Raw genomic sequence first — 15,015 nt, forward strand, 5'->3', positions numbered from 1 at the left:
AACCCATCCCATTCCTGAGTCCCCAGGAAATTCTAGGCAAAACCCAATGATGGGACTTTTGTTTTGTTTTTTTCTTCCCTTTCCTTCTTTCTTTCTTCTTCTTCTTCCTCCTCCTCTTCCTCTTCTTTTTCATCCTCCTCCTCTTCCTCTTCTCCTTTTTTTCATGAGACAGAATTCTCCATCTGTACAACTGTCTAGTGAGAAATTTACCGAGAGAATTGACTCTTTGTCTCTACAAAGCCCCATGAAGGAAAGAGTCTATGTGATAATTGTATGCACAGTTCAAAATATTTTAAATGAACTTGTTCTTACAAAGAAATAAGTTATGAAGTTAACTTTTGTGTGTGTGTGTGAATAATTAAACTATTGTCACCACTTTAAATTACCATCCATTGTTAACTTACATCATTAAATCTTACTTCTTTGCTGAAGAATAATGAAAAAAAAATGCACTTAACAGTTATTGCAAGCTCCAGGCCATTGATAACGCCAGTCTCAGTCTGAATTTCACACATGGGTTTTATACTTCCTACCTGTTGTTGGGCCAGCAAGTGGAACTCTGCTAGCATTAGGGATGAAACTGATTCTCCTGCATCAGGACAAACTCTCCCTGAACACTGCATGCATCCTGAATCATGCAATCACATTAGGATTTTGTGTCTGTGCAAAGGGGGATGCTGGGGTCCCAGCTGAGTCTTTGTTCTCCTTATGGGATTGATAAAGCATCTCCAGCCCTTGCCATATCAGAAAACAAGCTCCTCCCAGAACCATAATATGTGTACACCATTTAGGCAATTCGTTTGATAATTTGGGGGGTTGAGGAGTGGGTGGCTGGGTCAGAAGAAAGGGGCTGGGGTGAGTCTCTCAACTGATTCCTAAGGAAGAAGATGACTTGTGTTAATTTCTTTGTTGTTTCGATTAAGGAGGTGATAGATTTTTTTTTTTTTCTGGATATTGTTAAAGAGGTTTGCCAGGCCTTAAGGAATGTGTGGCATTCTTCAGATGAAATAAGGCCAATCAGTGGAATAATGAGGAAAGTAATATCTCCCCAGAGAGGCTGATGGGGTTTTCATCAAATCAACCAACCTTTTCCCGTCACTTACGCCGCCATGCACACCAGCAGGCCCCGTCCGCCTGCCTCCTCTCCTTCCTTCCCTTTGTCAAAACTCCCTTGTGCTATTACCGTTATTTCAAATTCTCAGGGACCCAGGACATTCATGAGTACTGGATCCCTCCTCTTTTTGAAACATAATTATTCACTCTTATTTTCTTTCCTTTATAGCTCAACTGCCCCGTCAAATCCCAGAGGGGCTTCAGAACCGGAGAAGAATGGGGACTGGGGGGCTGCAGAGGGATAAAGGATCTGCTTCTTGGCAGTCTCTGGGTCTCTGAACTGAAGCGGAGATGGACAGTGCCACCAGATTCTGAGCTTAGATGGGGATGAGAGTGTCCCCCCATGGAGGGACAGACCACACCACGGTGGTCTAAGGGGACTGGGTAGTACAGGTTTGCCCTCAGCCCATGGCCTTGCTTCAGCCCTACAGACAGTGGCACCTGGAGACCATTTGGCTAAGTAGCCTCCCCCCTTACGGCTTACCGGAACAGGAGAGCCGGAGGGAGAGAGAATTAAACCAGTCAGCTTGGAATAGGTGCTGTGAAACATCTGGCTGCATCTTCCCGTGCTGTGGTAGCTGTCCGCAGCTGGGGAGCCTGCTGCATGGCAAGGAGATTAGACTTCAGCTCCTCTGAGCTCTCCTCCCCATGGGCAGCTTCCCCAAGGGTCAATGGCAAGGACAGCTGTACACGATGAGGGGGCCCGAACACATGCACGGGAAACCCCAGAGCGGCTTTGCCAAGGCCATGCCATCCTGTCTCTGCATCCATGGCCTGTGGGCTATGGACCTGGTGAGGACTTTGCAGACACCGCGAGCCGATGGGCAGGGACAAGCGGTGTCCGTCCTCCTCGGAAACCCTCGGCAGCGCCTTGTGCCCTGGATGCCCATAGCGGAAAGCAGAAAGCCTCCCTGACAGGCTCCGGACACACGAGCCCCAGGGCCGTGGAAGCAGGGGCTGGACCCTCTCAGCAACCCGACAGCCATGGACTTCCTCCACCGGCGCTGGGGGCCGGGGTCAGGGAACCAAACAACAACAAAAATCACATTTAGCATGTGAAAGTTTTCCAAATTAACCGGGTTCCACTCACAGGAGTCCTCCCACCGTGCTCAGCAAATGATTCAAAGCCTCCACATGATTTCATCTGTGCAGACTCTAATCCACTTACTTAATGAAATACATAATTAACATATTATAATTGCAGTAAAGATGGTTTTGACAGAAATCATTTCCCGTATCTAATACCGTGGTAATTTAATCTGTTCCCCACTCCCTAACACGACCCTCTATGATTAAGTTTCATAAGAATTTTTTTGATTGATTGACTCATCTGACGGGCCTGGGCCTTGCTCAAGGAGTGTCTGTCAGTTTCCGGAGCCGCAAGTGAAGTCGCGGCAGATGGCTGCGCCGGGCTCTGTGCAGGGCTCCCTGTGTGGTCTCCGTCTCGCGCTCCTTCTCTTCCTTCCCCTTCCTCTCAATGCCCCCGTAATCCACCCTCCGCTCGCCCGAACTGCCAAACCCGGCATGTTTTTATCTGCCGCCCCTCGGCTGCAGGGATGGTTATTAAAGGCAAGGAAGGCAGGAGCTGGGGTGGGTGGGGGGGGGGGGAGCCAGATGTCAGCCTTCTCCCTCACACCTGGCTGTGCCCCTCTCCTCCCCCCAACCCAGGCTGGCCCCGCTGCCTGGGGTTTTTAGGTAGGGCTGAAACCTGCCTGGGGGTTGGGAGACCTGCAGAAGGAGGACCTCCCCATCTCCCCCCCGCCCCCGCTGCCTCCCACCTGGCCAGGGCTCTGCCCTGCTCCTGGGGGGCTCTGCAGACCTCAGAGTCAGGGTGACAGCTCAGCTCCTCCTTCCCCGGCTCCCCAGCACACCCCTGCAGAGGCGAGTGTGCACACTTCCCTGGGTTAACAGGAGTGGGTTCGGAGCAGAGCACCTGGATTGCTCCTCTGCTCGTTGATGGGGATTCTAGGAGAATGCAGAGCTTCAGGGATGGTGTTGGAGGTCTGGGTGCCTGCCAGATGTAAAGTGTCGGGTGGCCCTGGAGGCAGGGGAGAAGTCGCCTGCACACTCTCCCAAGAACCAGAGGGGCGAGGAGAAGCCTGCAAAGGGAGTTAGAAAGTAGCCCAGTGTGAAGGTCTACACCTGTTGATCTCTCCATGCTTCCTCAAAGCTCCTACTGTGTATTAAGCAGCCACTGTATACCAGGTCCTTGAGACTCTGAGTTCCATTTGGCTGATAAGCAAATGAGCCTCAGTGGGGGGTAAGCACCGTGTGCAAAGCCCAGCATGTTGGTGCTTGCATCCACTGGAGGGCTCCTGCCTGGGGTGATGGGTGATGCGTCATCTGATGAAGGGGCAAACGTGTGAGTGGGAGAAGGCACAGGAAGAGTCTGTGGCCGCTGGGGGAGGAGGGCGGGTTTGGGAGTCAGGGACACGAAGGTTTGCAAGTTGCTCCGGCCTCTCCCTGTGGTCAGTGGTCAGATGGTGTCTCTCAGGCCCTCCTCCCACTGACAGGGGCCTTCTCTGCAGGCTCGTCTCAAAGGCCCCTCCCCAGGAGGTACCCCGTCTCTCCAGCAGGATCATCCCTGTCCGTCTGCTGCAACCCATCACATTGTTCCCAAACTCTAGTTCTTTACAGACTTGTGATATCTCCTTGCTGGACCACAGCTCCCTGGAGCCCGGGCCAGGGTCTCCCAGAGTCGTGGAGATGCCCCGCCTCTCACAGGGCCCTAGGCACTTTGTCTCTGTGGGCCTCTCACCGCATAAAAAAATATTCAAAAAGCCATTTTACAGCTGCATTGATGTCATGACAAATGGAATCCTGGGCCCTGAAAGTTCATTTTTTTTTTTCCTTCCGATTTTATTTAGAATTAAAGCAGGTTTTATTTAATGACCTGAAAGCACCAAGAGCCCTGGGTGCTTCTCCTCCTGGAGAAGTCTGAGTAAGCCCTGGGTCCACCCTCCCTGCCCCCCTGACTGGACAGGTGCCCCCACCCTGCCAAGCCCTACAGTCCAAAGGCCACAGAGCGTGGCCCCGCTCAGGACAGCCAGGGGTCCTGCCATCCACCAGCCACCCGTTCCTGTCTAATCCCACACCTTAAGCATGCAGAAAACAGCTTGGCCAGACCAGCCCCAGAAAGAGCAGCTTCTTCTGGTGAGGAAGGTACTTGCCGCAGAGTGGGCTCCTCTCCTGGAAAGGAAAAGGACATGGCCATGGAGTTTAAGGGTGACGGCTGGGAGGGGCTGACGTTGTCCATAGCCACGCAAACATACAAAGTCCCTAGATCCTGGGTCCCAGTTCGCATGGAAGCTGGGAATCCCAAATCGGCCTGTGGTGCCTCTCCTCTCCTGCACCTGCCCCGAAAGCCTTTCATCTCAGGCCTCGCTGTTCCCCTCGGGCTTCCAGGCCGGAGGGGGTGGGGGGGTGGGCAGAGAACGTCCTCTGGAGTCCAAGTGACCCTCTGGGGGTGGGGTGGGGAGGGCTGGTTGCTGCCAATCCCCCGGCTCGCGCACTTCCTTCCCAGCCATTTGTCCCTCCAGATTGACATAGCTGTCACCGTCTAAACAGTGAGCACTGTGAGGACAGGCATACAAACGGCGCGTCCTTATTTCCCTCCATCTTCACACAGAGCCACGGAAATGAAAGGAACAGCAGCTTATGTCTGCCTTATGTTAAAGACTTCTCCCCCCGCCCCTCCCCGGGTAGCCAAAGCCTCGGAAGTCCAAAGGCCTGTGACAACCGCCCGGGAGATGCCAGGGCTGTGGCGGGGGGCTGTCCGGGCCGGGGCAGGGGCGAGGGGAGGGAAGGGCGGGGCGCGGGCGGGGCGCAGCGCGGGGAGGCACGGGTCGCACGCCGCCGCTGGGCTCTGGGGTCTGGCGGCCGCGCGCCCCCGCGCGCCCCCGCGCGCCCCCGCGCGCCCCCGGTCTGCGCCCGCGGCCCGGGGGAGGGGAGGCTCCGCGTGAGTGGCAAGTGTACGCGAACACCACCGCGTCAACTGCCAATATGTTATGAGGCCTTGGTAACAATCCCGAGTCTCCGGGGAGCGCTGCTGCAGTTCAAGTGCGCACCAGACAGAGAGAAAACAATTTCTGGTGCCAATAATGCAGCACAGATGAAAAATGTTTTAATATTTGAAGCTGCTTTATGGCAGAAGCGATGACAGTGATGGACTCAATGTCAGCTCTTTTTCCCGAAATGTCATCTTTCGTCTATGAGTTTTCCCTGCTCCGGAGGCATGCAAGCCTCACGCCGGCTCGCTGCAGCCATTGATCATTGATTTTGTTCTAAATGGAAAGCTTGCCAGAAGACTAGAAATTCTGGAATTTATTAGGATTTCTTTAAGAGGCACTTTAGCTCAACGGTTCTCATTACTGTCTTTACAATGTTACTTATTTTTCTTTTTATGTCATATGATTTGTAAAGGGTTAGTACTCAGAGAACAATATACGATTAAACCATTGTGCACGCTGGAGCTGCTGGCTTCGTAAAAAGGATTCTCGGGGGGCTAAATACATATTTGACTACGAACCGGCAGCATGGGGCTATTTTGCCAGCAAAACCTGTATTTTGAAATTTGCTGATGGGGCTCACGCTAAATGGCGCTGCCGTGGAAGTTCTGATTAAACAGGGTCACTTAGAAATTAATACTGCTTCACGCCACACCGAAAGGGCTGACCGTGTCCCTCCCCGTCTGTCGCTGGGTCGGCGAGCACCCTGGGGTGGGCGCCGGGTGCCTGCAGCGCGGCGGAGGCGGGCCCTGCTCGGTCCTGCTGGGACTCTGGGTGGGCCAGGCAGGGTCGGAAAGTCCGTCACCCTGTTTATTTCGTGACAGATGATTTACAGGGAACGTTACTTCATGAACACCAAAGAAGAGCGGATCGCCGCTTTATTACGCATTAACATTTAACATACCCGTGTATGGCCCTGCGTAGGTGATCAGTCTTCATTTGGCTGAAAAGAACCCATTCGCATTAGACAGTTGGCTAAATGTTTTTCTTTTCTGCCGTGTTTCCATTGGCACAAGACTAGTTCAAACAGGTATGTTAGCTCTTGGCTGGGCTGTCTGACATCCAGGCTTTATTACAGAGCAGGGCGCCCAGGGAATGTGAATTACAGTTTGTATCAGCCTTGGCCTCCTAAACACATCACTCAGTCTAGTTGATTATGGAATTTGCTCGGGAGCGGGGGCCTCAAGATCCCTCTCTGAGCAGGGTTGCATGTCTGCACTGTGCCGGCAGCCCACAGGAGCTCCTGTGGCCAGACAAAGAGACTTCTGAGGGAAAGGAAGCAGTCTGGGAAGGAGGAGCAGGGGAAAGCCTCCCCAGCCTCCCCAGGCCGCATCCTGGGCTGAACATCCGTCCAAGAACACGGGCCCCGCCCAGCCCTCTGCTGAACAAGACAGCATGGCAGCTAGAATGAGTGAGGAAACTTCTGGAAGATGAAATCGACATCGGCAGAGCTGGGTGTTTGGGTGCAGCGTGTCCTCTCAGAGCCCAGGGATGGGACCAGCCCCCGTGTGCGTCCAGATTACTAAGGCTCTGGTCGGACGCACCCGCTGCATTGTGGGAGGCCACGTGAGGAGGAGCTCTGAGTGGCAACCCAGTGCCCCCGGGAGAGGGGCACCCCTTTCCCTTGACCTGCCAACCACTCTGACGGCAAGTACTGTTACTACGGTGTCATCACCATATTGTGATGGCCACTATTACTTCCTGGAGGTGATCATAGTCATCCTACAGCTGTGACCACCAAAATCCTCTCCTAGCTAGCTCCCGGCCTCCCCTGCCCGCCTGCCCCCGCAGCCCATTGTCTGCACAATAGCCGGAGTGCTCCACCTAAAACCAGACAGATCGCAGGACTCGGCCAGCCCAAAACGCACACGGCTTCCCATTTCATTCAGGGTAGAAGCCAGGATTTAATGACCTTACGGCCCTTGTCACCCAGGCCCCTGTGCTCTTTGTGACCTCATCTCCGACTGCACCTCCCCTCACTCACTCCCCTACCACCACACCGGCCTCCTGGCTCGTATTCCTCCTTTTCCCAGGGCCTTTGCTTATGTGGCTCTGCTCCAGACCAGTCTCCCCCAGTTGGTCTCAGTGCTCCTGTCCTTATTTGGTTCTGGGCTCTGCACAAAGTCTGTCCCTGACCCCTACCTACAATCACAAGTGGTCCGATGGCCTCTGACGCTATTGAGTCCACAGAAAGGAACAGACACAGAGACAGCAATCAGGAAACGATGTGTTTGAAAGGAATGGAGGTCTGTGTGGAGAAGTGGGTGGAAGCAGGACTTGTAGCTGGGATGAAAACAGCGGCAACCATGATGCCAGGAGCTTGGGAGCCAAGGTCACCGGTCAGAGGTCCCTCAGCGGCCCAGGTGGCTCAACTTCTCCAGGCCACGTCGCTGAACTCCCAGATGCAGGCTGCCCCAGGAAAGGGCAGGGCCCCTGGAGGCGACTCTCTGCAGTGAGGCAGGTCCCGAAGGGGCCGACAGGTGGAGGCTGGGCACTGACTACACTCTCTCCGCTGGGCAGGGAGCCCTCCCCTCCTGCAGTGGGACCTCACCTCCACCACTCCCCCATGTTCTTCACTGTGCCTATTACTCCTGGAGGTACGCTGTGTATGTGTTTATGTGACCGCTCTCTTTCTCCAGGAGGGCTGGGGCTGGTCAGTCTTGCTCCACGCCCTGAGGCTAGAAAGAGGCTGGCATGGAGTATTTACTCAGTAAATACTTGTAAACCAAGAGATGCTTACTGAACATCTTCATGTACAGTGCTCCGTACTATCCTCCCGATAGTCCTGCAAGGTCGGTATTATCCACATTTTACACATCTGAGAAAGCAGAGCTCAGGTCCAGGGTCGTATGGTATCTGAGTTTTTAACCACATGGCGTGGAGAGGGGCTCAAAACCTTGCCCACCTGAGGGATGACATAAGGGTCTAAAACAGGGGATTGGGAGCTCAGCGCCAGGGAAGGGAAATCGGCCAAGGGGTACGGAGGCCAGGGCAGTCTGCCCATGCGGAGGAGTATGGGGAGCAGAGAGGGCTGCTTGGGGAAGGCACAGCATTGGAGGTTGCCTGGGTGGGGGTGTTGTTCGGAGGCTTAGTTATGCCTGCCCCATTCTGGAGCCGAGAAGGAGCTCTGGGGACCTCTGCTTCCTCCTTTGTCCAACTGCCTAAGTGAGGGCTCCTTCCCACGATCATGATTCATCCCAGCTACAATGGGTCCCCTTGGATTCACGAGAAATAAGGAAGTGAATGAATGTTCCCAAGCTAGACTCCTCAACTCTATGAGGTCTGGCTCAGTTCAATACACTTCAACGAGATCCATTTAGCACATCCATTCTTTCCCTAAATCTCACCCATATTTCCCTCTGGGGATTCACTCTCCCTGTTTTGTAAAGGTCTTGATGAGATTGATAAAGGGAGGGGATGCTATCCAGGCAATGCCAACTTCTCTGAATTTGAGTCCTGAGCAGCAGGTGCCAAGCCTTGGAATTCATCAGCCTCAGATCATGACCTGAGTCAGACTCTGACTCAGCCTGCATACTTCTGGTTCCAGATCCTTCCCTGTACTGGTTCTTCACTTCTTTCCTTTCTTTCTTTTTTTCCTTTTTTTTTTTTTTAAACTTCTTTATATTCTCTGAGTTACTGCTGCTTCTTCCAAAAAATTCCCTTTTCCTGATGCCAGCCACAGTTGCCTTCTGTTCCTTGTAACCAAAGAACCCTGAGAAATACACATGTCCAGATGGGCCTGGAAGAAGGTCAAGGTCAGGATAAGAGAGGAGATGGTCCCTGACCCAACACCTATTTAATTCATGGATTTATTCAATTCTTCCCTACCTCCTCTTTCACGAAATTTCTATGATGCTTTGCATAGGAACATTTACAGTGAAAGTATATAAATATATATATGCATACAAAGGAAAAATTTGAGGATAGAAGTAATCTATTACTATGAAGTAATCTCTGTGATCTGGCTTAGTTTTTGCTCTGAGATTCATAATAGCCAGAGCATCAAGGACAGTGTGATCAGTTACAACTTCCTCAATCTTGGAAAGAGGCAGGGGCTACCTGTGGGGAAATGAAGCCCCCCATGAAGAAAGCTGGGGGAGTCCTGCAGAGTCATCTAGACTCAGACACTGGGCCAAGTTCTGCACACCACACATGCTCTTGGCAATAGACCGTAAACTATTTGTTTGTGACCCAAATCCAGCCCAAAGAGAGGTTTTCTTGGGACACACTGAGTTTTAGAAATTGGCATTAATTTACATTAAAACTGGGATAGTTCATATAAGATCTGAGTTTCTATCATCCTTTTAAAAGTCAAATCTGGCAACACCGGGCCTGCATTCCCACGTGATGACCAAAGGCTGCTATGAAGAGTGGGTGCCCCTTTAGGCAGAGCCTATGCCCCCTGCTTTCACCCCTGTCACATTATTCCAGTTTGCTCTCCTTGTTTCTATCACTTGTATTAATATCGTTTCTATGTGCTGCCAAACCCAACGTGGACCCTCAAGACAGGACGAGGTCAGCTGGGATACAGGAGTTGTCGGTGGGGATTGAAGGTGACCATGGGAAGGGGTTGGGCTGAGTAGAGGAGAAGGAATGAGGGCCTCCAGGCAAAGAAGACGGAGAGAGCAAAGGTGGGAAGTGGCAGAGACGTGGCCTGGGGAACCCACGCAGGTGAGCCAGAGGGATTTGGCTGCAAAGTGGCTTCCCCACCAGTGGCAGGAGCTCGGCCTCTGTCTTGTCAGGCTTGGGGTGATGGCAGTGGCTGCTACGACCTCTGCTCGGGCAGGAGCTGATCTTGGGGGGGTGTCCTGCCGTCTACCTGAGGCCGACCTTCCCGATTTACCCAGTGAAGGAGCCCTCTCTACAAGGGCTGGGATCACATGGGGACTCACAGAAGTGTGTGCTGGGAACCTGGGAGGGTCTGGGAGAAGTCCACTGGTTTCCCAACCCAGCTCCAACACTTGGAAAACAGTCCTTAAACCTTGTGGGCCTCGGGGCGCCTGGGTGGCTCAGATGGTTAAGCGTCTGCCTTCGGCTCAGATCATGATCCCAGCGTCCTGGGATCGAGCCCTGCATCAGGCTTCCTGCTCAGCGGGGAGCGTGCTTCTCCCTCTCCCTCTGCCTCTCTCCCTGCTCATGCTCTCTCCCTCTCTCTCTCTCTCTGTATCTCTGTGTCTCAAATGAATAAATAAATTAAAAAAAAAAACCCTCGTGGGCCTCAGTTTCCTCATTTGGGAAGTAGGAATGATGATCCTTCCTTCAGGTGGTCATTGGAGAATTAAATAAGATGTTCTTGGAGGGCTGAGGGCAGAGCCTGGGAGGCATGAGGCTTTCACTACATACTAGTGAGAATGAAGAGGTAGTTGGTTTCAGACAGTGCAGGAGACTTCCAGAAACCAGTAACAAGCACACGCTTTATGGCAGCTCCCAAGGCCAGGGTTTCCTGGACCGAAAGGTTTCCTGATAGAGGCAAGGAGGCAAGGATGTTCCCTGGCAGGCAGGGATTTCCTTCTGGCTCTTATCCCGATTATCCCAGCCTACCTCTCGGCAGGCTGGCTCTGGGTAGTCCATCATACCCACCCTTTTAGTGCAGAGACCAACTGCTCTTCAGAGTCCAGCCCCTCACGAGTGTCCCCTGTGCCCCCCTATCCCAGAGCAAGGCTGTAGGCCTTGGCCCAGGACAGGCTCAGGACCGGGACTGTAGGACCTGAGTTAGTGGTATGGCGGAGAACATCCACTCATGGACCCCTGGCCCACCTAACAGCTGCCAATAGCCTCTTCTTTGTGCCAGTCCTACAGGAGACGGCAGGAATAAATGATACCATCTGTGCCCCGAAGGAGCCCTGGAATCCCTGTCCACCCCAGTGGTCACACCTACGGGACCTTCCCGAAGTCCTCACATGCAAAACGTACCTAATTCAAGACTGATGTGTTCCTAGTGGTATAATGCTTGAAATTCACGTTATTTCAGACTTCACATAAAAGTAAGACTTTGTTCGTATTTTTTCTTTTTTTTAATTTATTTTATTTTATTTAAATACGATTAATTAACACATAGTGTATTATTAGTTCCAGAGGTAGAGTTCAGTGATTAAGGAGGGCACATGATGTAATGAGCACTAGGTGTTATATATAACCGATGAATCTCTGTTCATATTTTAAGCATAGGCTATTATATTTGTCTAATTCAAATTTGCATGAAACACAACCATGGGGTATTTTCACAACATCCCCTTGGATGGGTCTTTCAGCTCCTAGAAAGCCAAAGGAAGCTAGGAAAAAATAGGGGCCATCAAGATGAATAGCATGGATGGAGTTGGTCTGGTTAGTCTGAGTTCCCTACGTCTTACTGTGCACTGGGTATGAAAAACAGCAATGACCTTGGGGTAGCCTTCCAGTTCCATCACTGTGTCTCTGCCTCAGCTCCCTTATTTTAAAATGAGCGAGGCCACATGGTCCGGAAGGTTTCCTCTCACTCTGACATCTTGGGGTCTGTGGGGAGGTGAGGATCCCTGGCCCTGAGCCAGGGCAGGAGAGCAGGGCCTGCAGTGGCCGACGGTAAAGCTGGGCAGGAGTACCCAGGCTGTGAAGGGAGGCACTAGGCCTGAGGCAGGACATTGGGTAATTGGCCTGGATGTGTGAGGAAAGGAAAGAGAGAGAAAATCGTTTGTGCATGTGCGAAATTGCATAAAGGCAGACATGGCCAGGTGCGGTGGAAGGGGGTCACGGGCGGGACAGGGTGGGGGTCTGATGTTTTGCACTTGAACGAATGAATCCCAGGCCCCCCCAGTGTCTGTGTTTGGAGATGTTCCTGAACTATCAGTAAGCAACCAGACCCCCAGGTCGGGAAGGGTGCATCCGCTGGAGGGAGCCGTGGGAAGGCGGGAGGGCTGGCTGGGTCTCCTGGAGCTGACAGAGGGGGGACCTTCCAGGATAGCTTCATTTTCCTGCCTGAGGAACTAGTGCTGGGGTCAGTGAGAAGCACAGACTTCCCTTCAAGTTTATGGGCATGTGGAAATAGCTCAGCCCTAGTGACCTAGAGATTCATAAGCATCCTTAATCACGACCCTTCGAGATGAATTAAGAAAGATCTGGTGACAGATGAGACCTAACAAAGATAGATGTTTCTCAGAGATGTTCACAAGGCATGTCAGTGAAGGAGATACACAAAGGAATGCTCTTTGTAAAACCCCAGTGAACAGTGGGGCCCAGCACGGTGTCCCCAGACTCTCCCTTGAAACCCAGCCCGTGTGGATGGGGCATGGGCTTCCCTGTAATTACCAACCATCCCTTATCTATTAACCAATCCCATTTGCTCACTGGATTGCTCGTGAAGGCCTCTTCTTTTAATTAGCGTGTCTTAGAGGAAGAGTAAACAAACATTCTAACAAACTATTATGACATAAAGTTGATTTTTCAGTTACTCAACTGCTATGCGTGGATATGGTGAATTTAGAATTAAATGCCTCTCTCAGAGGCTTTAATGATCTCAGTCAAGAACGTTTTGATTAAATTAAAGCTATTGAAAATGTGTTTTTTGAAAAGAGAGTGAGAACAAAACATCCAGGAGAGAATCAGGTCCTGGGGCCCGGACTGCTGGGTGTTCCAAAGGCGGGCTCTGGGAAAGGAGGTGGGGAGAACATCCCTGTGGGGCTGAGACAGATGGCTTATGCGAAAGGCCATTAAAACTGCCATTAAGAAGACTCAGAGTATTGGGGTCTTAGCCGGGGTCTTCAGAAGCAGAGTGTCCAGGACTCCCAGGCAAGTCATCTATGGAGGGGGGCTCTCAGTAGGGTGCAAGGTTGTTTGTGAAGCAGGGGAGGGCCAGGAAGAAGCGGGGCAGAGCTGTGGACCCAGCTGGAGTCTAGCCACAGCCGGGTCCCACGGGAGCTCTGGAACCTGAACAGTGTTGTAGAGTTGTCCTGCCTTAAGGTAAAAGCTTTTGTCACCCTTCATCCATTAGTCATTGGATGGAGACTTCTTCCCCAAGGAGGGCATAGCCTCCCAGGTATTTCTGTGTCTGGAAGAGGAAGATTCTCCAGAGAAGGATGCAGGTGTACAATTTCAGCAGCTTAGGCCCCTACAGCAGCCCGGGATGGGTGCACCCACCAGCTCAGCAAAGGGGACTGGGTGGGGCACAAAACTCCTATGGCAGTTGGCCACACCAGGAGGCAGTGGGCTTCGGTGAACCACCTTTGCACTTAAATACCCCCTTTCTTTCCAAAAGAACTCCCACTTCCCCACCTCCTTCCAAGGCCCAAGAATTAGAATAAGGACAGTCTATGACATAGACTCTACATTGCAGGTGAGGACCCTAAGGTTCAGAGAAGGTTAAGCAATGGTCTGAGGCCACCCAGCAGAGCTGGTTGGTCATTCTGCTTCCCACTGCAGCAATCCCTCGGCTGGTGTGACTGAGCCCGGGGGCTCCTCAGGCTGGACGCTGAGCCTGCCCAGGACATGGGTGAGTTGATGGTCAAAGGGAATCTGGATAGATGAATTTATGGTGGTCCTTCTATTGATGGAATAAGAGGCCTTGGGGGTCACCCAAGGTGCCTACAGATTTGGAGATAACAAATAATGTTATCCTTCTTTATCCCCAAAGACCCTCTCTTTTGAGCACAAATGAGCTGTGCAAGGTGACATCCATACAGCTGTCCTCTTGTGCAGAAGTCCTGGGAGAGCAAGACACCCCATTTTCCCTCAGAACTTTGCTACGAGCTTCTCTGTCTTTCTGGGACCTCGTCTTCCCTGCTCAGCTGCCCTGCACCCCAACTTTTCATAGTTCATCCTTTTCAGATATACTCAGGTCTTGCCTTCTTGGGAAGAACCAACTGACCCTCACCACACACTACTCAGGCCTGTGTCACATCCCATGCTCCACGTCTGTCCACCCCTACACCTGCTTCCATTCCTGCATCCTGCTTCCTTCCCTGCACCCTGCTTCTTTCCCAGCAGCTGCCCAGTGCTCCCCGCACCAGGAAGAGCCATTGCTTTCCCCACTGGACTTCTTCATTTTAACGGCTTTATTAAGGTACAATTGACCTATAATAACTGTGCATATTTGAAATGTACAGTTTGATAAGTTTTGACATATGTATACACCTGTGAAGCCATGACCACAATCAACAAAGCAAACATATCACCCCCTCCAGAAGCTGCCTCATGCCCCTTGTAAACCCCCTTGCCCCCGCCAACAACCCAGGCAACCATAGATCTACTTTCTGTCACTGTAGATTAATTGGCATTTTCTAGAATTCCATATAAATAGGATCAAATGGTATGTCTTTTTTAATTTTTTTATTACTATTATTACTATTTTTTTTTCTTATGAAGTCTCCATGCGCAACTTGAGGCTTGACCTCACCGCCCTGAGACCAAGACCTGAGCTGAGATTAAGAGTAGGGTGCTTAACTGACAGCCATCCAGGTGCCCTGGCATGTCCTCTTAAAAAAAAATATGGCTTCTTTTATTCAGCAGAATTATGTTAGATTCAGTCATGCTGCTGTTTATTTTCATTGTTCATTCTTATTCATTTCTGAGTAGTATTCCATTGCATATGCATTTACCGTAAATTGCTTATCCATTCATCTGTTGGTGGAGATCTGGGTTGCTTCCAGTTGGGGGCTATTCTGGATGAAGATGCTGTGAGCATCTGTGTGCATGTCTTTATGTGACATATTTCCTTTGCTCTTGGTGAGCACCCATGAGCAGAATGTCTGGATCCCACAATAAACACACGTTTAACTTTCTAAGAAACTGCCAAACTGTTTTACAAAGTGGTCAAACTTTTTTCATCCCCAGTTCCTCCACAGTTTTGGTATAATCAGTCTTTATTTTATTTTATTTTATTTTATTTTATTTTATTTTATTTTATTTTATTTTATTTTATTTTATT

The sequence above is a fragment of the Mirounga leonina genome, unplaced genomic scaffold (assembly GCF_011800145.1).
Source record: "Mirounga leonina isolate KUSES-001 unplaced genomic scaffold, KU_Mleo_1.0 Mir_177, whole genome shotgun sequence".
NCBI lineage: Eukaryota > Metazoa > Chordata > Mammalia > Carnivora > Phocidae > Mirounga > Mirounga leonina.